Source organism: Ambystoma mexicanum, chromosome 4q (genome assembly GCF_040938575.1).
Source record: "Ambystoma mexicanum isolate Mex_15411 chromosome 4q, UKY_AmexF1_1, whole genome shotgun sequence".
Classification (NCBI taxonomy): Eukaryota; Metazoa; Chordata; class Amphibia; order Caudata; family Ambystomatidae; genus Ambystoma; species Ambystoma mexicanum.
In genome coordinates, this window is record NC_090928.1 from 219431391 (window position 1) to 219456377 (window position 24987).

Consider the following 24987-nt stretch of genomic DNA (forward strand, 5'->3'; position numbering starts at 1 on the left):
CATTACAACTGAGGTGCTAAGTGCACCAACTTTACCACCATGGTGTAAACTATGTTTACACCATGGTGGATGGCGGATTTACCGCCCCATTACAAGGTGAGTGGGGCGGTAAATCCCCATTTCCCATTTTCCCTTCCCCATTCCCATTTTTGCCCCATAGGGCATAATGGGAGTGGGGAAGGCGCTAATTACGGCACCGTAAATTACGGTGCCGTAATTAGCACCAAGGTGCCTTAGCACCATGGAACTTAACGCCTGCAAAAAGCAGGCGTTAAGGTGGGAATCAGGCGTTAAGGGTTAACGGTGGCGTTAACCCTTAACGCCTGAGTTGTAATGAGGGCCAGTGTGTTTGCTAATGTAAGGAGGCTTGTACGGTGAATCCTTACAATGGCCAGCTACTTCACTTTCCTTAGGTATCCTGCAGTGGGAGCATTGCACTTTAGCCTAGGAGAGTGGTTGAGACACACATATACAAATATTGACCACAAGTACTTGGGCAAATGGTAAGATTTAAGTATGAAATGTGGCTTGTTGGGGGTGGTGTGGGTTTAGTATCAGTTTGTAGGCAATCCAGATATATTTCTGATCTACATATTTGGTGGTACACCCTAGAGCGGGGGCCTGCTTCCTTTGGCTCTGCTGATATTCTGTAATACAATTCCCATCAATCTTAGCTAGCATAATCAATGGTGAGGAATCAAAGGAGTTAGAGCCCAAAACATTTGGTGTGCCACAGGTTGCAGACCCATGTCCTAGAGTCTGCCTTGTTCTACCTCTGCATTCTACCAATGTCCACACCACAAAGCAATGCTGGGCTACTTCAGATCCAGTATTGGCCTCTGTTTATAGGTCGGGGGAGCACAACCATGTGAGTGATGTTTAGTTTCAGTTTGTAGGCAATCCAGATATATTTCTGATCTACATGTTTGGTGGTACACCCTAGAGCGGAGGTCTGCTTCCTTTGGCTCTACTGATATTCTGTAATACAATTCCCATCAATCTTATCTAGCATAATCAATGGTGAGGAATCAAAGGAGTTAGAGCCCAAAACATTTGGTGTGCCACAGGTGGCAGACCCATGTCCTAGAGTCTGCCTTGTTCTGCCTTTGCATTCTACCAATGTCCACACCACAAAGCAATGCTGGGCTACTTCAGATCCAGTATTGGCCTCTATGTATATGTCGGGGAGCACAACCCTGTGAGAGATGTGCACGTTTAGATTAACTTTTTAATGTTCGTTTTGAATGTTGATCTTAATGTACATGTACATCTCTCAGCAGAGAGTCAGATAGCACAGTCCACCCTGGTGCTTCATTAGCACAGGGGACTGTTCTTCCTGCCTCTCAGCAGGAGCCTGACCCCCGATATATATTTAAAAATAAATGTTTAATGTCGAATCCATAATAAAAGGTCAGTCGGGACGTAGGACATCCTGCCACACTGCCTTTCATTATTGCACTACTAGAATGTAGCGCAACACAGATTCGAATCCTGATCCTGCACTTAGAAACCAATCCTGGTATCAAGTGCGTTATAAATGAACTATTATAATTATAATCTTCGCAATCAGCTCAGCTGAAGGAGCCAGCCATGGGGTTTATGGTCTGATAAGTATCGCAGACAGCAGATGTAATCTCCTGAATGTATGGGAGCTTGACAGAGGGGTTTTTCTATTTGTTTTTGGACAGCAGTAAAACATGGGGTGAGTCAATGCCCAAGGTTAAAGTAATTGAAACCCAGGAGCTTCATTCGTATTTTCAGATGTGCTGTGTGGGATGAAATGGCAGTTATGTAGATTAGAATGTACCAGAGAATTTGTTTACCCCGCCTTCTTCATATCGCTTGATGTATTTATGTGAACCATGTGCAATTAAAAGTTAAGGTTAAAATGGCATAGGCCAGTTTTATTAGTAATGAATTATGTTTGCATACACATGTTTAACTGAATGATGATGTCATGACCTACCACGGACACATCCTAAAATGAGGTGTGTTCTACACTTGAGCTGAAGTTGGTAGTTAAGATAACGGCTACCAAGGAGAGTGTAGGAATTGGAGAAAGATAGGATTTCTTTGAAGAGATTTTTGTCCAATCACATGTGGGAGTGGATTGTAATAACGTATCTGGGAGTATTTTAACTGTTGCAAAAATGTATATAAGATGTCAACTGATGTGGTTTGTGGAGACTTGGGTTAGTTTGGTTCCACAGCACCATCTAACTGCTCCCCGGATTGTAAAATAAACTTGCTTTACATATAAAACGTGCACTCGTTCCCCAGGTGGTGGACCCTCTTGGGTTAAAGTGATTAAGGGGCCCACGCCCACAGCAGCTACCAGCTTTGCCATATGGAGTGGCTAGACTGGATTGCAATAATGCAGCCAGCTTGAATATATTTTCTTACAGTGGCATGACATGTTTTAGTGGCATAGCAAACAGGAGTAAGGGCCTCATTATAAATTGGGCGGCGTGGTACAAATGTGGCAGTAATACTGTTACCACCACATTACTGCAACCACCAAACTACGAGTTAGGGGGTAATGTGGAGGAAAAACCTTCAGCAAGAAGCTGGAGTTAATTTCACCACCTTACCACCCAAAAATGGCAGAATTGGTGGTATTTCCACCAGCAGAATTACCACCGGCGGTAATACTGCCGAAATCCCCCATGGGGTCCTATGGACTCCAACTAATGGGGACTAACACCATCTACCACCACTTGTAATCTGAAGGTAATACCATGGGACCAAATGGCAGTAACAATAATACAGGTTGGTTGTATCTAGGCAGATTTACTGCTGAGATACCACCAAACTTGTAATGAGGCCGTAAGTTCTTATATATTTACATTGTCAAATATTGGGGCAGTCAGTGTTGGTATTTATAGCCCTAGTGAGCATAAAAAAAAGGTATATTGGCATATATTGTGAGCAAAGACTTAGCAAAAGGCTTCTGTGCACTGTTGGTGACTTGCATCTGTTGGATTTTTACAAGTACTGCCATAGAACACCAATTCCAAACTGTGGCTTTTACCCAATTTTTACAGAAAGTGTGCTGTAAAATAAACCATTTTAACCCATTATTTTAAAAATGTTGTTACGGGGAGAAACCCTCTGGACTACTCTTCGTTGGTACGTGCTCCCACGCAATGCTCAGTTGCCACATATTTGTGCCAAACATTTACTCCCCTCGAATTAAAAAATTCACCAGCTGCCACTGTTATGATCACTGAAAGGTCAAAGGGGGGAATTCGCCAAACCACCACTAACATCTCCTTAAAGTTTAACATGGCTCCAGAGAAGTAATAGCTTTGCGCCTGGCCAGAGGAGGAGACCCCGATTGTTCAACTTCCTTAAATGAACAGGGCATAACACGCTTGAGACAAAGGGCAGCATTTCGAATGATAAGAAAGTGGCTAAAAAAGAAAATGTAGAACGTTACTCTTACCCAGAAGTGGTTCAAAGTGGTGTTGGCAGAGAAAGGAGTGGATTGTGTTTTGTGATGTGCTCCTGATTTTGCACTAAGAGTGCTGTGTCTTTAAACAGAATACCCAGCATCCTGAGCATTCTTAAGGCCATCCTCCAGCGAAGCGGAGCAAAGTGGTTCAAAGTGGTGTTGGCGGTGTTGGCGAGGGTTGGTGGGGGCTGAGAGCCTCCACTTGGGATTTGACTGGGAATTGACCTAGGTGATTTTTGTCAGTTTGATCCCGCAGATAATCACCCCGCCCTATACTCCGCCTCCAGTGGGTATAGCAAGCCAGCAGACCGTAACGCGGAAAACAGTCTGTACAAACTCTTCATCCAAGCAACTTCCCTCATCAGTACGGTAAGAAAGAGCCGTGTTCATAGATCAACCACCTGTTAATCATCTCTAAGTTAAAACGGGGCTGGAGGGATATGTTTGGCCCAGTGTGGAATAATAAAAAGGTCTGTCTTCTGTCTCTGGAGCCTCTCTGGCAGTCGGACATAGCAGCTGGAAGTCTGTGGCGAGCGCGTGAAGCCTCTACTACTTATTCACAGAAACTGTGGGCCAAGGCCTTTGATCTGTGCTTTTGGAAAAGGTAGCATCCAGAGACAGGGGTGGTGTAATAAAGCCCTACGAAACAAAACAAAGTTGCAAAAATCACATGGGTCCCACGATCACACCCTGTAAGGTAGAGACTGCGGGCAGAGGCCTTTGACCTACACTTACGATCAAACCTCATAAAGGTAGAGACTGCGGGCAGAGGCCTTTGATCTACACAAGGGGCACACGGGGGTAGCTCGAGGGGTACCACACAAGAAAAGTGATTTTTGGCTTTTGGCTTCATGCCAGAATAAAAAAAGACAGTTATTTCTATCAAATCTAAGACCGAGGACCTACACGTTTAAGTACAGATTCTGGCGCAGAGACTGTGGGCCGAGGCATTTGATCTGCACGAGGAATCAAGTAAGTCAGTAAGTTAGTCTTGGACATGTCCCGACTGGGACTGAGAAGCCAATGAAGCTTGGAAGGTGGAGAAGGTTCGGCATTACCATGTGCAAAAATTGCTACAAATAGACCGAAACCCTACCAAAAATACTGGATGGTGATTTGCAAATGCAAATGTAGGAAGATCACCAGGCAGAGCAACTTGCGGATTTATTGAGAGCTAACCTAGGGAAACGCCAGGGAGCACCGCTGCCAATGAAGAAAAAACTAAACGTGGCTGAGAATGGGACATCCTTATTTTGCACACAGTCTGTCAAGCAGTTTAACCAAGACTGAGTAGCTTTGCAAATGTGTAAATGGAGAACCATGTCCGGTGGCCCAGGTAGTGGAATGGGAAGGGGACCCTGCACTCCAACCACCCAGTGGGGCTCGGCACTGATTACATCATTCTTCTGGGGAACATCAGTGGCGTCAGCACTAGCCGTAAAGATCTGGGGCGGACGGCCTCAGTAATCACTCCGGTACAGCCAGGGATGAGGGTGAGGTAAGATATGAGCAAGAAAGGAAAAGATGATGTGTCATCCCACCCCCAGAAAAGGTGGATTCCCTAATTATGAACGTTTTAAGTATGATTGAATATGCAGACTCAATACTCGCGATACAAAGCAACCGACCCCACAGGACCGAATCGTAAACAAGGTTGAGATGAAAGCTGTAGAGGTTGTGGTAGAAAATTATTGTGGGAACGTGGAGCATCAGGTCCCCCTATAGGCTTGGTAATTAAATCTGCTCCAAGTGTAGGCACGCCCGTGGAGTCTGTGAGCTTGACAAAGAGCTTTGCAGTAATGATTGCACCTAAGGAAACTGCCAAGAGTGTGCAGAGTCAGAAATTATCTTTGGGAAATAGTATAACTCAACACACTTCAATGCCTCCTTGTGGGCTCTCCTACTGATTTGAATAAAATCATAGACAAGGAGCTGTCCAGTGGCTCAGGAGATGAGAGCCCGAAAATTCCTTCACCCTAAGAAAGATTACAATTGGATGAGTTGGACGGATCAGATGTACATCACACACTGAGAGAAGTGGATGACAGAATCTAACTGAGCCACTCAACAGTTTCGGCCCTGAATATAGTTCTTAGTTTGTTTGTGACACTGTACGAGAACATCTGGCAGAAGTAAAAGCACACACTATGATGTTATCAGACATTCACTACAAAATGGAAGAACTGGGGGGAGGTGGGTCGTCATTTGCAAACTGAGAAGGTAAATGACTGTCTGACATGGACAAAAGAAGTAATGAGGAGTGGGGTGTAAAGGTGAAAGAGAGCAATCATCCTTGATCAGAGTGTTATGATCATAGTGGACGACCCTATAGTAAACCCAGCTGAGAAAGGGGCAGGAATTATTGCACCAATGATAAACGGGGACTTGATTGTCTTCGAAGACTTAGAAAGGGGAGAGAGTATTCGACAAGAATCTGAAGTCGATATACTAAGAGGAGAGGGGCAGAAAGCAATAGGTATTCCTGCTAAAACTAATCAGCAGAGGAAAAATCAAAATCAAAAAAGCACATAAAAAAAGAAATACGTCCTCTAGAGCTTTTATTAGGAATCTACATATGGCAGATGTGTGGGGTAAAAGAAAACATTTACAAATGTTTGCATGTGGGGAAAGCTCATTAGAGTCCGCTATAATTAAAGACAGAGTGGATGCTACTAGGATAAGGAATAATACACAGAGCTTGAGTAGCAGTCATCAAAGGGACAAGATGTGTGGAGGAATGTTGGGGGAGGAGGTTCAGAAGGTTTTATGTGGCAGTGAAAAGGGGGAGTTTTGAAAGAGGATCCGGTGATTGGATCTGGTGATTGGAGAACAAGGTCTGCGGGGGAAGGGAAGAGGCAGGAATGGCTATAAGTGATGGGAAAAAAGCAAATGGGGAAAAAGGGATGTTGGGCCCACAGCCAAATGGAAAGACGCAAAATGCTGATGCGACAACACAGCTTGATCTGGGGGCCTTTGAGCCGAGTCTGTCTCCAACTGGTAAACAGGAGCAGCTGATCTTGCCGTAAAACATGATGGTTGTACAGTCACATTTGCTTGGGATGAACGGTCCGGGAAAAAGTGCAATCAAGCCATTTGAAATATTGGCAGATACCCAGGCTGTATGCTCTGGCATGACTGGGACGATGAATGGAGACAAGGTGAAAGAGATGGTAGGTGCTCGGGAAAGTGGGAAAAGGGAGCGTGAGAATGTGAGAGCCCTACGAGGCAGTTGGGAGGAATGTAAAAGACCGCAGTGGGTATGAGAGCCCGCACAGATGCATGGGAACATCTGTGTAGGAAAGGAGACCTAGTTGGGAAAGCTTTATGTGCCAAAAAACTCCACAGATGGCAATGAAAACAAAGAGTTAAGGTCGTCTGAGCACCAACAGATGAGGGTGGATGTCAAGGAGTCGGAAGAGGCTCTCGGGGGACCCTGCCGGAGGAAACCGAAAGGTTTGCCAAGACAGGAAACCAGAGGTATCTTAAAGGGAGCAAGTAACACGGATGGATATCCCCAGATGGGGGGAAGGACAAGAAATAAGAGACAAAGTGTCAAGGAGGGAGGACATATAAAGCAGAGTTGAAGAGCCTGTGCCGTGCAAATTTGAATATCTGCCTCAACAGAAGTAATGTTCTAACAATATTTGTGGAGATTCCAACACTAAGCCTATTGTCCTCCTTCGATATTGACAGAGTTCAGTTCCCGAATTGAGAAGTGGTTGATTGCTGTAACCTCTACTTTGGGTCCAGACTCGTGTTAGACACAGTCCTAGCAGAAAGTGAGAAACTGAAAACTATGGGCTTTGATATAATGCAGGTCGAAGGTGATATGGAAGCATTTTGGGGAGACAAATGATCTAAAAATCAATCTGGACAGTCTAGGGAGACATTGTAAGTGGTTAGCCAGTGATAATGACATGAAGCAAATAAGGAAGGTGGGATGGGAGGGGATCACGTCTATCCTATGGGCAAAAAATGTGGCATAATGACTACTATTGCAAGCAAGATCGTAGGAGAGCCCCTAGAGATAAGGCATCGCCTAAAAGCAGCATAGAGCAAGAAACCCTGAAACTCATATCTTGGAATTCTGTGGGTCACGGGCAACTACAAATTAATTTGGATCTGGTTGCATTACTGAGGGAGGGGGACTTAATCCTCCTACAGGAACCCTGGCAAATGGGGGCCCCGGTGCTAGACAGGTATGAGGTAACCTTCCAGTCGGCCAGACCTAACTGTGGAGGGCGCCCATCGGGAGGTCTGCTAGTTGCAGTTTGGTCATCATTGGGCATGACCAAGGCGGATACTTTGATACTTCCTTTTGGGGCTTTGGCAGTTGCCCTGTATAGTGAAACACTAAAATGTAACCTCCAATAAATGACAGGGATGGAAGGCAAAGAAATGACCCAAAACAACCTGCAGGCAGAAAATGGGTGGGGTTCCTGAAAGCATGTAGACTTGTTAGTGCTGAATTACTCCTTTGATGCGGGGAAGAGGGGAATGCACACATGGCACAGGGGGTCGCAAACCTCTACTATTGACTGTATCTGTACAGACTTCGATTTTCTAGAGAAATGCAGTGATTTAAAAATTATTATGAGTGAATGTAGTGATCATTGCACGGTAAGGGGTGAATTTGTGGTACGAAAAGCCATAGCCAGATCAGAGGGCCGTAGGGAGTTGATTTCAAATGCTAAGGGGAATAGACCTGGAGTGATAATGAACTACACAGGCCTTAATAGCTACCTGGGGACCCTATATGGCCAGTCGGAACTGCAATGGAAAATGAAAGTATTTTGTACAGAAGCATTTGATGGACTCCTTAATAGATTTAATCAAGGAGGAGCAGATAATGGAGGAAAGACTATCAGTCAGATAGTTTTTGACAAGGACTTGGCTAAGGTAAAAAGGAGGATGAAAAAGGAGTTGATAATGGCTAGAAATGGGCAACTGGAGGGGGATGCTTATTCCAAAATGGCAAAAAGTATAAAACAAACCTACAGAACCTACTGCAAGAGTAGGAAAATAATAATGCAACAGAGGGACACATAACCTATGTTGGGTGTCTTGATTAGGAAAGAATCTACAGTTTCTGGCAGTTGATAAATTCGGGGGACATGGGACATTCCTTAAAACAGCTGAATGCAGTGTCAGAGCAGCAATGTATAGCTTTCTTTGAAGAGTTGTATGGGAGTAGGGAGGAGACACTGGGAGGGACTGAGGAAGCAGCAATTGAAGGATGGGTGGACGAGAGATCACTGCCAATTGAGATGGATGAGATTATGTCCTTGCTTAGTGCATGCAGTAACTCCCGAGCAGCAGGTCCAAAAAGCTGTCTAATGCCTTATTCAAGGCCGACTCAGTAATCTGGGGGAAGATTTTGACAGTCAGATTTCGAGATATTGTTAGATCTGGGGTGTTCCCATCTTCCTGAGAACTGGCTAATATAGTTCCTATTTATAAGAGGGGGCCTATAAATGACCCCAGGAACTAGACCCCAAAGCAGAAGCACTACACTCATTCCTGAAGGATATGATCTTTATCCAACTTGTGAACGCCCCCACTCACATCAAAGGAAGAACCCTAGATTCGATCCTCTCACTCAACACAGATACTTCCAGCGACTCTATCTCTCCCCTAGACTGGACAGACCATCATGACATCAAGTTCACCATCAGCTCTAATTAACCCCTGTCTAACCAAACCCAAAACTACCAACTCCTACGAAACCAGAAATCCTCTCAAATGTACACCTTATAACCTAGTGCCCTTACTCTCAAAGGCATTAGATACATTGTCAACTCCCAACGACAACCCCTGCCCCTTCCTGCTTACACCTCCACCATCAATGCTGTAGCTCCTCTCACCACCAAAACTAAATGTTACGACAAATGTTCATGATTTTAGTTCATTGATGATCGTATCACACTTAGGAGAACCAAGCGTGCCCTCGGACATACTTTCAGAAAACATCCCACTACAGAGACTGAAAAAGCCTATCAGGAGGCAAATAAAACCTATAAAACAGCTATTATCGCCCATAAAGCTAATGACTATAATGCTCAGATCAGTAACGCTGCGTTTGACTCAAAATAATTATTCTCATTCCTAAAAGAATTGGAAAATCCAGCCACAAACTCCACCAATACCAGCAAAGAGTGGTGCATCACTATCCAAGACACTCTAGCTGCCAAGATTGATCTACTTCAAAACAAAATTACAACCAAAAAGCAACTTCTAGCGGATAAATCTGCTCCTGTCAATCCCCTCTCAACTTTTAATGAGGACACCAACCCCATCTTCTACTTCACCCCAGTCTCCCAAGAATTAGTGCTTGACACCATATCCAAACGCAAAGCTTCTAATTGCAAAGGAGATTCTGCCACAGCGAAAGTAGTTAAATCATGTGCCCACACACTGACACCTATTATAACTAAATTTGTAAACGCCTCCTTTAATGCCAAATTGGTTCCAGCCAGTATTAAGGAAGCCTGGGTTATACCCCTTCTAAAAAAAACCTAGCCTCGATCCCTCTGTGCCCACTAATTATAGGCCAATAACAACAGTCCTGTTTCTACTCAAATCCTTGACAAAATAGCCTATAACCAAGTCCAAGCACACCTGGAACAGAACAAGCTCCTTGGTACTAGACAATCAGGCTTCTGTCCTAACCACAGTTTGGAAACAGCCCTCCTGGACCTCAAAAACCAGATGGATTCCATCAGAGGCACAGGACAACTCTGCATCCTCCTCCTACTGGACCTATCGGCAGCGTTCGATCTTGTGGATCATAACAAACTCTGCTCCACCCTAGCTAGAGACTTCAACTTCTCCACTGACGCTACCATGTGGATTAAATCCATTCGAGCGGAATGAATCGCTGTAGTGTCCATAGGCAGAGAAACTGCAGACCCTATACCAGTCCCCATTAGTGTAACTCAAGGCTCTTGCCTCTCACCCACACTCTATAACGCATATACTAAGCCTCGCTTCTCAGCGCTAGATGGTATGGGTGTCATCTATACCAATTTTGCAGATGACACCCAGATCCTAATCCCACTTTCAGGGAACTACACCCAAGATTGTTGATAAGTTGCCAATTCCTGACCCCTACCAATTGCCTCACCATAGCCAGGGCTTTGATATTATAAGGGCTTGACTACTGTAATGTACTATTACTTGGTACATCCATCTCAAACCTCAACAAATTACAATTTATACAAAACAAAGCCTTACGAGCCGCCTTTGGACTAAGAAAATCCAACCATATTTCCAAAACTAGAAGAGAACACCACTGGCTGCCCATCAAAGCTAGAGTCATCTTCAAAACTCTTTGCATCACCTTCAAATGCCTCCATAAAAATGCTCCCACCTACCATAACCATTTGATTGCCAAAAAAGAAATTACTAGATCTCTAAGATCTAATAACTATTCACTTTTAGCAATGCCCCGCTACAAAAACCCTAGAGCAGGTGGCAGTAGCTTCCAATATCTAGCCCCCAAACATTGGAACTCCCTACCGCTCACCATCAAAAATGAGGAAATCTTAACAGGTTTAAAAAAACATTTTTAAACTTGGTTATTCAACCTATACCAATAATTACCGCCATCATACTACTTTTAAATAGTTTTGTACTTGTGTGTACCACTTGTTTTGTGAATAACTGTTCTTTACTTTTATGCTTTGTGGTTAATATCTCTGGATCTTTACCACTGCATTGCCGCAAATTCTACTTGTGCTGGAATGGCCCATTAATGTATGTCTTAAAAAGACCAAAATAAAAGGGTACCTGTACACCAAGAGATCCTTCAGGTAAACAATATATATTCAAAAAACAATGCATCTTGGTATTGAGGCTGGATTAACTCACTATTTCTCCAATTCTTTTATACATATTTATTTTACAAAAATAAAAATTTCACATATTAATCATAGAAAATTATAAAATAAAAAACATAAATACTGTCCGATATACAAGCTAATCTCAAAACATCTATGGATTTCCACCTTTCATACCCATTCGTACTCGCACACATACAATCTTTCACTAATGATGTTTCAAATGAACAGAAAAAATCAACAACCAATGGGATCCTTTCTTTCACTTTATCTTTTATATTGTGCTCTTCTATTTGCACCCTTATTACTCCATAGTGTCCATAAAAGTCTGATAGTGTTTTCTTATCGACTATGTCTACGTATGTTTCTGTCTATTTTTGGCCTACTACTGTGGCCTATCATATTCTCGACCTTCTTCAGGACAACAAACAAGAGTGACCATCTCCTCCCTCCTGTAACAAATTTCGGTGGACAATGTCTTCCACAATCTTACTGTTTCACACTGCCTACAATAAAAACAAACATTTGTAATCCAGCCTCATTTCTTAACATCGGCAAATTCAATTATGCATACCAACTCTCAATGGTTGGAGAAATGCTCAACAGAGATCTCCAATTTATAGCTGAAGGGGGTTGCGCAAGTTGGTGGAAATGAATCCCAGGTGTCCAAGGGAGTAGAACGTTTCAACTCACATGAAAAAGCTCCCGGCTGATTAATAGGGAACCACAAGATCACACTCCTAAAAAGCAATTAAGCCCAGAGTCAACCTTCTATATCTAAGCATAAGGACAGACTGCCAAGGCATACCACCACCCAGGACGGCATACCTTGCTTTCTCCTGATGTGTATTAACTCCATGTTTTCATCTAGCGTCTCTCTTTGTCACCATCATAGTTCACCCAGTGATCACAAATATGGTTGCAGTTGCCTGTGTGACTCACGGTGTAACAATCACCTATAATACAATATGTTATGGTTTAGTATAACCCCATGTTGTCTAATAGTCGGCAAAGATGACACAATCCAACCTCTCTAATAACAAATTGTTAAATTGGAATGACATAATAGAGAGACTCACATTCACTGTAGAACTCCTCCATATAGTTCAATGGTGAGGGGGGGGGTGCTGTCATTCAACCTCGAGTGCACCCCACGGTCCACACAGCATCTATGTAATCGATACAGTTGTATTTTAAAAATATATCCATGTCATCCGATGTGATACTACATTCTCTCAAAAACATCTTAGTTTCACCATTAGCAAGAATCTAAATTGATCCTATAGCATATTGGTAAACTGTATCGTGCTGTTGGCTCCATTGCACGTATCTATAATAATGCGCGCATACACCCTCTTATAACTGCCTCTACCAGATCAAATTGGCCTATATAAACGCTGGTGGTTAGTCGCACAAAAGTACTCCATTACATCATAACAACAGACATGCTCGTACTGACAGGTTGGTTGCTTCATCGCAGCATATGATGTAACAGTTGCCTCCATTACACCTATCTCTCTTAGTACGTGCATACATTCTCTTCTAAATCACTCGGCCAGATCATATTGGCCTCTGGGAGTGGTCCTAGATATTCGCACCACGCTACTTTGTTGTATCAAAACACAGCAGCAAAACTACTCGCAATCACAGAATAATTACTGACTTTGTCACGGCGTGTAATGCATACACCTTCTCTCCTCCAAATCGAATGCTTACTCATGGCGTCCTATTTAAAGGGGAAGTATCAGTACACTATAAACCAAGCATAGCAGTAGAAAGGGGACTGCTTCTAGCCTACTTGTCCCGGCACAGTTTATCCTGTATGCAATTGTATACATCAATGAGACATTACAGCACTCTCAGCCTGTCATTCACAAGCGGGCAGCGCCACATGCTGCTGGCATAATAACCAGTCTCTTGCAATTCTCAACGTAACCATGGACAGTACATTGCCAAAGTGTCTTATTTCCACTGGAGAGCCACATGTCTTCTCATAGACTACTCACACCTAGGTACTCACCTGCCCAAATTTCAGATCTCGTCAGACAAGCCTGTTCCATTCCACGGCGATATTCATGCCGTGTTTACTGAGTCCAGAGAAAAGATCCAGCATTGTTCCAATTTGTGTAGTATCATGCTCATGTCTCCTCCATGAGATGATACTTTAACAGTTTGTAAAATTAACCATCTGATGTCATTTTCAGTATGGTTTGCCCTCGTGAAGTGCTCAACCAAAGGTTTATCCTTCACCTTATTTCTCAGGACAGACCTGTGTTCGGAAATTCTCATGCGTACCTGCCTCATCGTTTTGCCCACATATATCAATAGGCAAGGGCATAGGATGATATAGATTGCATTATTTGTAAGGCAGTTGGTATGTCCCTTTAGGGGCCATTTAATGTTCCCATGTTCAAACTTATGCCTTGTCTCTGTATATGGACAGGCAGCACAATGGCCACACTTATAGTGGCCCGTGACCGGCGGTAAACCCCATTGGTTCCTCACTGTGTGTTCTTTTTGTTGTTCCACATACGGATGGACCAGTTTCTGCCTCAAGTTATAGTTTATTTTAAAGGCAAACATGGGCTTCTTTTCTAAACTCCCCGGTTGTTTGATTAGGTGGCAATTCTTATGGATACTTTTCTTGATGGCATTACTAATAGGTGAGTATGTTGAAACACATATTAGTCTGTTTCTCTCTCATTCAAACATACCTCACAGTGTGTGTTTAGAGCATGCTTCATGCTCTGTGTTACCAACCTTCTTGGGTATCCGCGGTCAATCAGTCTTTCCTTCGGATTTGTGGCATGTTCCATATAATCATCTTTGTTAGAGCAATTTCTCTGTATCCTGATTTTGTTTAAGGCCCACCGGGTGGAAACTTGTATAGTGTAATAGTGTGTTCTTATCAGTCGTTTTTCTGAACAATGTTGTTTCAATTCTATCTCCTGCTTTGACAATCAATAAGTCAGGGAAGCTCACTTTACAAATGTTCCTCTCCAATGTGAACCTGATATTTGGATCACAATTGTTTACCCATTCTAGGAACAATGTCAAGGATCCGATTTCTCTCTCCAGATCAGGAAGACATTGTCGATGTAACATTTCTACAGTCTTAAGCAATGTGCAAAATGTTGTTGTTTCAATGTGCTGTTTCTGCCCACAATGTACAAATCCTCGAAGTTGGCCATATACAAGTTGGCCACATCGGGCGCGAAAGTCGCGCCCATGCTGACCCCTTTAAGCTGTTTATACAACTGCTTCTTAAACAAGAAATAGTTTTTGCAAATTTCAAGGCATGCACATTCAAGCACAAACCCTGTAGGTGCCATGCGTGGCTCCGGTCTTTGATCAAGATATCTACACAGGACATCAAGACACTTCAGTTGGGGAATGGACGTGTACAACGATTCCACATCCATGGTGACCAAGATATCCCCTCTCTCAATAGTCACCGATTCCAGTATCTTTATCATTTCCTTGGTATCTTTCACATAGATGGGCATTGCTTGTACATAGGGTTTAAGATAGTATTCACTATATATCGACAGTGGCTCCAGCAAAGAGTCAATTGCCGATACAATAGGTCGACCGGGGGTGCCTCCAGATTCTTGTGAATCTTAGGTAGTAAATAAAAGGCCCCCAATTTAGGATGTATTTTGGATAGGAAAATGCTTTATTGACTTATCCAGTTCTCTTCCACTGCATACTTCACCAAGCTCGCAATCTGTTCCTGTAATCTAGTTGTTGGATTACAGTCTAGTTTTTTATAAGCTTTATCATCTGCCAACAAACGTAGACATTCCCCTTCGTATTTGTCAGTATCCATGACTACAATACTACCGCCTTTATCGGCCAGCTTTATGGTAATCTCCATGTTGTTGCATAGCCCTTTTAGGAGTCCCGTTCCTTTTGTTTCAAGTTATCTACATTAAACTTCTTGTATCGCAAAGCTTCATGCATTTGTTTGATGACTTTCTTTTCAAATACTTGAATTTCTGGGGGGCACACATGTGGCGGTGGATAAAAATGGGATATTATTTTTAAACCAGTCAAATTGGCCATTTCTTCGTGTCCTTTCTGTGAAGATGTTCCTTTCTTCTGGGTGGGCAGATATACCTTGAAAAAGTGTTTGAGTCGGATATTCCGAAAAAAAACACTGGAGCTCCATTTCACACTGGAACGCATTAACCTTAGTGACTGGCACGAATAACAGTCCTCTCGAAAGAATGCTGTGTTCCATCTGTGTCAAATGGCGCTTAGATAGATTGAATATCGGTATATTATCTGCTCCTACTGATTTAAGTACCATTGATGCGTCCGCATTCCGGCACCATACTGTTGGTGTCATTGTCGCAGGCGGCCGCATTGTCCCCATCTGGGAAAAAACTGCGGTTGTTGTCGTTGTGGGCCCTGATTCCTCTTATTTCCTTGTTGTGCCACACTTTGATCTGAATCGCTCGAAGAGCCAGATGAATTCGAAAAATTAACAAATCTATTCTGCCTACGATTTTGAGGGCCTAGCGTCACTTCAGTATAAAACCCCTCTCTTAAATAGGGATATGTACGCTCTTCTTTGTAATTACTAAGATATTTCTGTAATTTATTAATCTTGTGATCCAAGTTAAGTTCCCGGAATTTGATTAATGCAGCTTCCAGTTTCTCTAGTTGTTCCTTAGCTTCTTTTACGGTGGTACTTGTAGCAAAAAAAATGTCCAATATCTCAATCTGTTCACTCTGGGCCTTTGCTTCCTTTTCTGCAGTCTCTAATATAAGGATTATCCAATCCCTCGAACACTTGTTCCCAACTCCACTAAAACATTTTTGAAATTTCACATTGTCAACAAACAATCTTGGTGTATTCTTCACCTGAAGGCCCTCTGGTATAATCCCACCCTTCAGGTATTCAAGCATAAAACTACCATGTAGTTGGGTCCTGATCAGTTTTTTTCTTTTTTTGAATTAGCTTGTTTTTTTCATCATCACCACCTATTTTTGTCTCGCTGGGTTTATTCCCAGCAAATAATCCTGGTGTTTCTAATAATTTTTTATAATACTCGTCTGAAAAGGACACAACATTAAAATGCTCCATTCACTTTTAGGCGCATTAATTAACACTTTGGAATTTCTCAAAAGTCCCTTTCAGCCGTGGGCTGTACTATGTATCACCAAAAAAGAAGGGTACCTGTACACCAAGAGATCCTTCAGGTAAACAATATATATTCAAAAAACAATGGCTCTTGGTATTGAGGCTGGATTAACTCACTATGTCTCCAATTCTTATATGCATATTTATTTTACAAAAATAAAATTTCACAAATGAATCATAGAAAATGATAAAATAAACAACATGAATACCATCCGATATACAAGCTAATCTCAAAACCTCTATGGATTTCCATCTTTCATACCCATTCGTACTCGCACACATACAATCTTTCACTAATGATGTTTCAAATGAACAGAAAAAATCAACAACCAATGGGATCCTTTCTTTCACTTTATCTTTTATATTGTATTCTTCTATTTGCACCCTTATTACTCCATAGTGTGCATAAAAGTCTGATAGTGTTTTCTTATCGACTATGTCTACATATGTTTTGGTCTATTTTTGGCCCACTACTGTGGCCTATCGTATTCTCGACCTTCTTCAGGATAACAAACAAGAGTGACCATCTCCTCACTCCTGTAACAAATTTCGGTCGACAAAGTCTTCCACAATCTTAAGGTTTCACACTGCCTACAATAAAAACAAACATTTGTAATCCAGCCTCATTTCTTTACATCGGCAAATTCAATTATGCATACCAACCCTCAATGGTTGGAGAAATACTCACACTGACCTCCAGTTTATAGCTGAAGGGGGTTGCACAAGTTGGTGGAAATGAATCCCAAGTGTCCGAGGGAGTAGAACGTTTCAACTCACACAAAAAAGCTCCTGGCTGATTAATAGGGAACCACAAGATCACACTCCTAAAAAGCAATTAAGCCCAGAGTCAACCTTCTATATTCAAACATATGGACAGACTGCCAAGGCATACCACCACCCAGGACGACATACCTTGCTTTCTCCTGATGTGTATTAATTCCATGTTTTCATTTAGCGTCTCTCTTTGTCACCATCATAGTTCACCCAGTGATCACAAATATGGTTGCAGTTGCCTGCGTGACTCACTGTGTAACAATCACCTATAATACAATATGTTATGGTTTAGTATAACCCCATGTTGTCTAATTGTCGGCAAAGATGACACAATCCAACCTCTCTAATAACAAATTGTTAACTCAGAATGACATAATAGAGAGACTCACATTCACTTCAGATCTACAAGTTTGGGTTGGAGAGGTTACCTTCTCCAGTAAAATGTACAATGTTAAATCACAATTTCCCTGTCACATTACACATATGTCTGCCTGTGCACGTCAAGATAAGGGATGTCAGAGGTTTAACACTTTGCACGATTTTCTATAAACAGCATTCATTCTCTTTATTAATTTATGACTAGGCTGGCTGCTGCACAATTTCATGATATCACATTAGAAAATAGTGTTTCAAGAAAAGACTATAGCTTGTGCAATTCTATACCGGCATAAGCCAAGGATATTATTTAGTGGTGCTTAATTTTACAGAGGCACTCTGAATTCAAAATCACTAAATACTATCAGTTTAAATTCCTCATCTCAATACAAAAATGCATTAGGCTTTAAGGAAATTACATCTCACTTGGAACTCAATGTAAATGGGAGAAACAGTGCACCATATTTAACAATGCAACTATATCATGGTCAAATTAACATTCCCGCTTGATTCCCTGAACCATTTAATCCCCAGATGTACGATGGATAATCTATAGGAACAATTTGGAGTTATCTCAGTGTTCTACTTACATTTCAAATGTGGCTTCTCATGGACCTACACTCTGGAGCTGCTGCATTCAGCAGGGTCTTTTCCAGCTGGCTGCCTGACAATCAGTCTAAATCTCACCTACTCATCTCTGAAAATATCTCCTTTCTCCATGTCTCAGTTCTCCCCAACCATCTCCAGTTTCAGAGATACCACACATTTTTCTTCATTATTAATCCTTCATATTTTCTTAATAATCTCCCACAATGCTGTGTGTATGCTATTATATATCTTTTCAACTCCTCCTCTGATGTTATGAAAGAGGCAAGACTTCCACCAGTTCCATGACAGAGAAGAGGGTGTTCACTCCTAAATTAATGAAAGTACATTCCTTTTATGCCACACAAATTTGGATGTGAATGTGCAAGATTAATACAATCAAAATCATTGTATTCTGTAGAACAGTGCACACAATTCAGATTGTAGAATATTACGGTGTAATGCATATTTCCAGAGATAATTATTTTTCTATGTATCTCCAGATTTGTCCATTACGCACCATCCGAATCTCCTATTGTCATGATCTCTGCTTCCAAAAGATCAGGACTTGCCCGACTCCCTTGGAAGCAGACCCATAACCCCGGTTCCGAGTGCCAGCCAGTCCCAATTGGGACCTTTTGGACCCTGTCCTGGCGCCAGTGGCACCAGGCTCATAAAGATGCCCAGTCCCAGCGCTGGAAGCGCCAGGCTCATAATGCTTGGGTGGACTTACCTGCAGCAGACCATGCTGCTTACTTACCTGCCAGTTGAACCCCTGATCCTCTTCTGTTTGGGACTACTTTTCCTGTTGGGTGGGGCAGGAGCCACTCCCTAGGTTCAGAACACTGGAACTCTTCTGGAAAGCAGGAACTCTTTTCTTACCTAGGCGTGGCTGTGGAAGGAGACACCTAAGCACTACAGGAGGCTATTTAAACCACACCCGATGGATGAATCTTGCTTTGCGTTATTCTGCATTCTCTGCAGCAGAACGCTCATCGTGTCTTCTGCTTCTGATCCTGGGCCTAAGGGAACAAAGGCTTACCATCCTGGAATCCAGTCTTCAGCAGCACCTGTAAAGACAAAGAAAGAACAGGTTAGCACTACGGTCTTCAGTGGCAGCGCATCTCTTACCTGGTCCATCGGCTGTCACCAACGCCTCGCGCTGCATTCCGGCATCTGAAAGACAAAGGCTTACCTACTCTTCGCATGCTCCGGAGGTCTTCGCACTGCATTCCGGCATCTGAAAGACAAAAGCTTACCAGCTCTTCGCACGCTCCGGAGGCCTTCGGCGCTGCATCCCGCATCTGAAAGACAAAAGAAGGTGTGTTTAAAGACATTGGGCAACTTTATTACTCACGTGCCATTACTCCTTCCCACGCCGAATCCAGTGGGTATTCCAGCACCCTTCAGCTTCTCTAAAGCTCCGAACTTGTACCTGCAAGATAAACAGCTAAATCCCTTGCCTCCTCCACGGCTTACACGTGCAAACTGATAAGAGCCGGTAAACCGTTCCTATCCAACAAGAGCTGCTTAATCCTGGCTAGAGCCTTAATACTCTCTAGGATTGACTATTGCAACGCTCTCTACGCCGGAGCAAATAAAACTATAACGCAAAGACTACAAATATTACAAAATAATGCCCTGAGAGCAGCACTAGGCATAAACAAAAGATCCCACATCTCTGCCACTAGACGCCATCATAACTGGCTGACCACTGAGAACAAAATAACACTTAAGATGTTATCCCTGACCCATAAAGCCCTCAATAACTCCGCCCCCAAATACCTGATTGACAAATTCCATAGGAGAACATCCTCCAGACCGACTAGAGCTGTCAATTCCAACTGCCTGACAATACCGAACTTTAGACTTCAGACGATAGGTGGTAATAGCTTTCAGGTAAAGGCTGCAAAGATTTGGAACTCTCTACCACAAGACCTGAGAGCTGACTTACCCTACCCTCACTTTAGAAAAATGTCATCCAACTCCTCACCTCGACTAACCTCAGCTGATCTCATTCGACTGTTGTCACCTTCAACCCGATTGCCCGCACTCGAACCTTGTATATATTGTACTATCTGTGTCCCACTTATATTTTGTAAATACTTGTGCCCCATGACTTCACAGTTTTCTCTACTGTACATTTGCTAGGATGTTACCTGTAATTGGATTGACCTTTCTCAAATCCGTATACTTTGTATTCACTGTATTTTATATTGTACGTTATGCTTTGATGTAACTTGTAAGCTTTGCATTTTCTTGCCACTGCGCCCTGCTACCCTTGGGTCTGGCGCGCATAAAAAGTGAATAAAACAAACAAACAAACAAAAGGGACAGTTAGTGCGCATCGTGAAGCAGGCTACAAGCGCTTACTTACGTGCTTCCAGGCGCTTCTATTCCTCACGCGGGTTCGATCCTCAACTCTCATCAGCCCGCCATCCGCCATCGCCGGAACCCTGCAAAACAAGAGATATCATTACAAAAGACTTTTAAGACATTTGAAGTGCCCAGAATTTACCGTTCGTGCAGTTAACGACGGACAGCAGTCCTCTGAGGTCAAGAGGCCTGCACCCTTATCCAGTGAAGAAACTGGTTACGGCACCCTGCCCCGAGGCAGATGGAGAGCTCGGCGTTCACTTACCTAAGGTGAGGGTGTTAACCTTTGGGGTTCTACAGGAGAAGAGAAAGGGAAGAGGAGAGAGGCACCCAATAACCCCAGTTCATTAATCCCATATTTTCTATCTGCAAACATCTTACTCTTCGAGTCAGACATACGGTGCACAGAGGTCCAGCCCAAAGAGCCAACCGTGTGTTACACATCACCTTTGAAGATATGGCATTCACCCAGTCAAGACCGGCGCCTCTGCGGGAATCAGGTGAGCGTTACAGAACGCAAAGCCTTATCGCAAAACTCCCACCCAGGCGCTATGGAAACCTCGGATACCGACCAGCTAGCCCAGTTACTTGGGGAACTAAGAGCAGAAGTGCATGCAGCCCGTCAGGAAACGAATGCTCTAAGAAGAGAACTGATTATTTCCAAGGAGCGAACAGACGATCTCGCTAGACAATTGCTACAGTCACAAGCCGGACAAACTCCGTTACCTGCATCAGGGGCAAATCTTCCTTCAACATCCTCTACGAACCCAGTGCAGATCAACCTACCTGGGAATGTACCTCTGGCTCCGCCCGAACGATTTTCTGGTGACCCAAAGAGGTTTGCAGTATTTATTAATCAGTGCCGGTTGCACTTCTTATGCCGGCCAGCAGCCTTTCCAACTGATCAAGCTAAGGTAGCTTTCGTGCTTTCGTACCTTAGTGGCAATGCGGCAGACTGGTCGATCCCTGTAGTTAATCAAGATGATCCGGTTCTCCATGATTTTCAAGCTTTTCAGCTCAGTATGGAAAAACTGTTTGCAAGACATTCACAGGGGCAGGCCTTGGACAATGAGCTCCTTTCATTGCGACAGGGTAATCAAGACCTTTTGGCTTATATTGCGTCTTTCAACAGACTGATAGTGGAAATTCGATGGCCTGAGGACAAAAGGATTACGCTGTTTTATAGAGGTCTACGTGGAGAGCTCAAAGATGTTTTAGCCCAAGTAGTGAATCCCCCGCAAGACTGTTCGGACTATATTGACTTAGTCGTTCAAATTGACCACAGACTGCAGAACAGGAAGGCCGATCGTTCCAAGTTTGATGCTCGAGTATTTTCCAAACCACCAACTCCTACCAAAGGAGTAGACTCCGGGGAACCCATGCAAATAGGGGGCCTGAAAGGACCACTAACACAAAAGGAGCGGGAAAGGAGAAAACAGCTGCAATTATGCCTCTATTGCGGAAACTCGGGGCACTTTCTTCGAGACTGTCCGGTGAAACCAGCCAAGAAGGCAGTAGGAGCTGCAGTTACCAGGGTCACAAACTCTGAGCAGGGAAACGACCTCGCCCGACAAGAATAGAGGTCCTCTTGCCGAGCGTTAAAACCAGTTCCGTGACCTCGCATTTCGTGATACCTATGGTCCTCATTAGCCCTGAACATCCGGATCGATTACATGCGATTGAAGCTTACGTCGACAGCGGTGCCATCGGCAATTATGTGGATCATGAAATGGTTTTGAGGATGAATCTGACTCTTTGTCCAAAGGCTATAAAGGACGTCATTACTACGGTGGATGGTACGGAGATAGCCTCCGGACCAGTAACGCATACCACCCAAGAAGTGACGCTAGTAAGTCAAGATGGACACCATGAGAAGATCGTGTTCGATGTGATCAAGGCCCCTCAGTTCCAGATTATTCTAGGAATTCCTTGGTTAGAGAAGCACAATCCTCAGATCGATTGGCGAGCAAGAACGGTTCAGTTTCCAGAATGTGTCTCTACTTGTCACCCTCGACCTGGTGTTGCACTGGCAGCAATTTCCTCAAAGGCTCCCCAGTTACCTCCTGAATACCTAGAATTCCAAGATGTTTTCCGGAAGGATCAGGCTAACTCTCTACCTCCTCATAGGTCTTATGACTGCCAGATAGACCTGATACCTGGATCTACTCCTCCTTGTAGTAGAATTTATGCCCTCACCGAGCCTGAGAATCTTCACCTCCGACAATACCTGGATCAATACCTAGCGAATGGGTTTATTCGTCCTTCCAAGTCCCCTGCTTCCTCAGCTTTGTTCTTCGTTCCAAAAAAAGAAGGGGATCTTAGAACTTGTATAGATTATCGCGCCCTGAACCAGATCACCGTTAAGAATAGATATCCGTTACCTTTGATCCCTGAACTCCTGGACCAAGTCAGAAAAGCATGCATATATACAAAGCTGGATCTTAGAGGAGCCTACCACTTGGTACGAGTAAAAGAGGGCGATGAATGGAAGACGGCCTTCCGCACCAAGTATGGGCTATTTGAATATCAGGTCATGCCCTTCGGACTTTGCAATGCCCCGGCCGCCTTTCAATATTTTATGAACGATGTCCTCAGAGAGCTCATAGATGTGTGTGTTGTTGTTTACATTGACGACATCCTCGTTTATTCTTCATCGGAAACTGAACATCGGAAACACGTGAAAATGGTCCTCGAGAGATTGCGTCAACACAAACTTTTCGCTAAGTTGGAAAAATGTGTTTTCAACGTGACTGAAGTTTAATTCTTGGGATTCATATTATCAGCTAGCGGAGTGCGTATGGATTCAAAGAAGGTCGATGCAATTCTCAAATGGCCATCGCCATCCTCCGTAAAAGGTGTTCAAAGCATGTTAGGCTTTGCTAACTTTTACCGCAGGTTTATCCCCGAATTCTCTCGAATAGTCCAGCCCATCACCGCCTTGTTAAAGAAAAACAAACGTTTTGAATGGTCTACCGAGGCGGAACAAGCTTTCCAGAATTTGAAGACTAGATTTATCTCTGCACCGATCTTAAAACATCCTCGCCCAGAACTCCCCTACATCGTTGAAACTGATGCTTCGAGCCTTGCCATGGGGGCAGTTCTATCACAAAAGGACCCAGTAACCAATCAGTTGCATCCCGTGGCATTTTGGTCCCGCAAATTCTCGCCTCCTGAAATCAATTACACTATTACTGATAAGGAACTTCTAGCTATCAAGTCCGCCTTTAAGGCTTGGCGGCATTATCTTCTGGGGGCCCGACACACCGTTACTGTGATTACAGATCACCGAAACCTGCAATATTTGAAAACCGCAAAAGCTCAATCCTCTAGGCAACTCCGAGTTTGACTTCATAATTACCTATCGACCTGGTACAAAAAACGGTAAAGCTGATGCCCTTTCTCGGATGGGAGTGGAAGAACATTTGATCAATCCTAAACCTGTACCTATCATTCCCGAACAAAGAATTCTAGGTGTAATCGCCACACAATCCATAGAGGAAGTTAAGGATAAAGCCAGGCTACTGGTAACTCCAGCAGACATACAGAATTGGCATCTGCAGGGAAATGACTTTACGGTGAAGGACAACCTATTATATTTGCAAGAACGGTTATACCTGCCCAGCACAGATTTACAGAAAAAGGTAATCTCTTGTTATCACGATTCTTTAATGGAAGGACATCCTGGTATGACCAAGACCTCGGAAAAGATCAAGCGCTACTTCTGGTGGCCGTCTTGGAAAAGAGATATCAGAGACTTTATAATGTCCTGTGGAGTATGCGCCCAAAACAAGAGTCAAAAGGAAAAACCAGTCGGCCTCTTACGCCCTATTGACATCCCGCCTCGCCCTTGGCATACGCTTTCTATGGACTTCATCACCGATCTACCTCCATGCTCCGGATACAATACGATCCTAGTAATCGTGGACCTATTCTCCAAGACGGCGCATTTCATTCCACTCAAAGGCTTACCAACAGCAGCAACTCTGGCCCGAGAATTTCTCGAAAACATCGTCCGACTGCATGGTTTTCCTTCAGTTCTAATTTCGGATCGAGGTAGTCAATTTATTTCTCATTTTTGGCGAAGTTGCTGTCGGTCGGCTCAAATTGATGTGAGACTTTCGACCAGCCACCACCCTCAAACCGACGGACAAACCGAGAGGACCAATCAAACTCTGGAACAGTATTTGCACTGCATGCTACAACAAACTGAAAAAACTTGGAAAGATATCCTTTGGATAGCCGAATATGCCTACAATAACTCTGTCCACTCGGGAACTGGGAAGACCCCGTTTTTTCTTTTATACGGTAGTCACCCTCGAACCTCGGAGTTGGATCCACTCCAAGATCTTGGAACACCAGCAGTAGACCACCTGCATTCTACAATCACCCAAGCCTTTAAGGAAGCCGTTTCTCACCTTCAAAGGGCTAAAGAACAA

General features: G+C 43.5%; 1 protein-coding gene and 1 long non-coding RNA gene across 3 annotated transcripts in view; one reads left to right on the plus strand and one right to left on the minus strand.

Annotated features, from left to right (window-relative positions):
* The window catches only part of CNKSR3 (CNKSR family member 3), a 1181575-nt gene that overhangs the window by 754055 nt on the left and 402533 nt on the right, over positions 1–24987 (plus strand). The gene's annotated exons all lie outside the window — the stretch shown is intronic.
* LOC138467604 (uncharacterized) overlaps positions 1–24987 on the minus strand; it is a 142808-nt gene that overhangs the window by 110350 nt on the left and 7471 nt on the right. For both annotated transcript variants that reach the window (XR_011268121.1, XR_011268120.1), the window contains exons 2-3: positions 12372–12461; positions 12121–12248 (exon numbers count right to left, since the gene is read on the minus strand). This is a non-coding gene — a long non-coding RNA (uncharacterized lncRNA). The remainder of the gene's footprint in view (positions 1–12120; positions 12249–12371; positions 12462–24987) is intronic.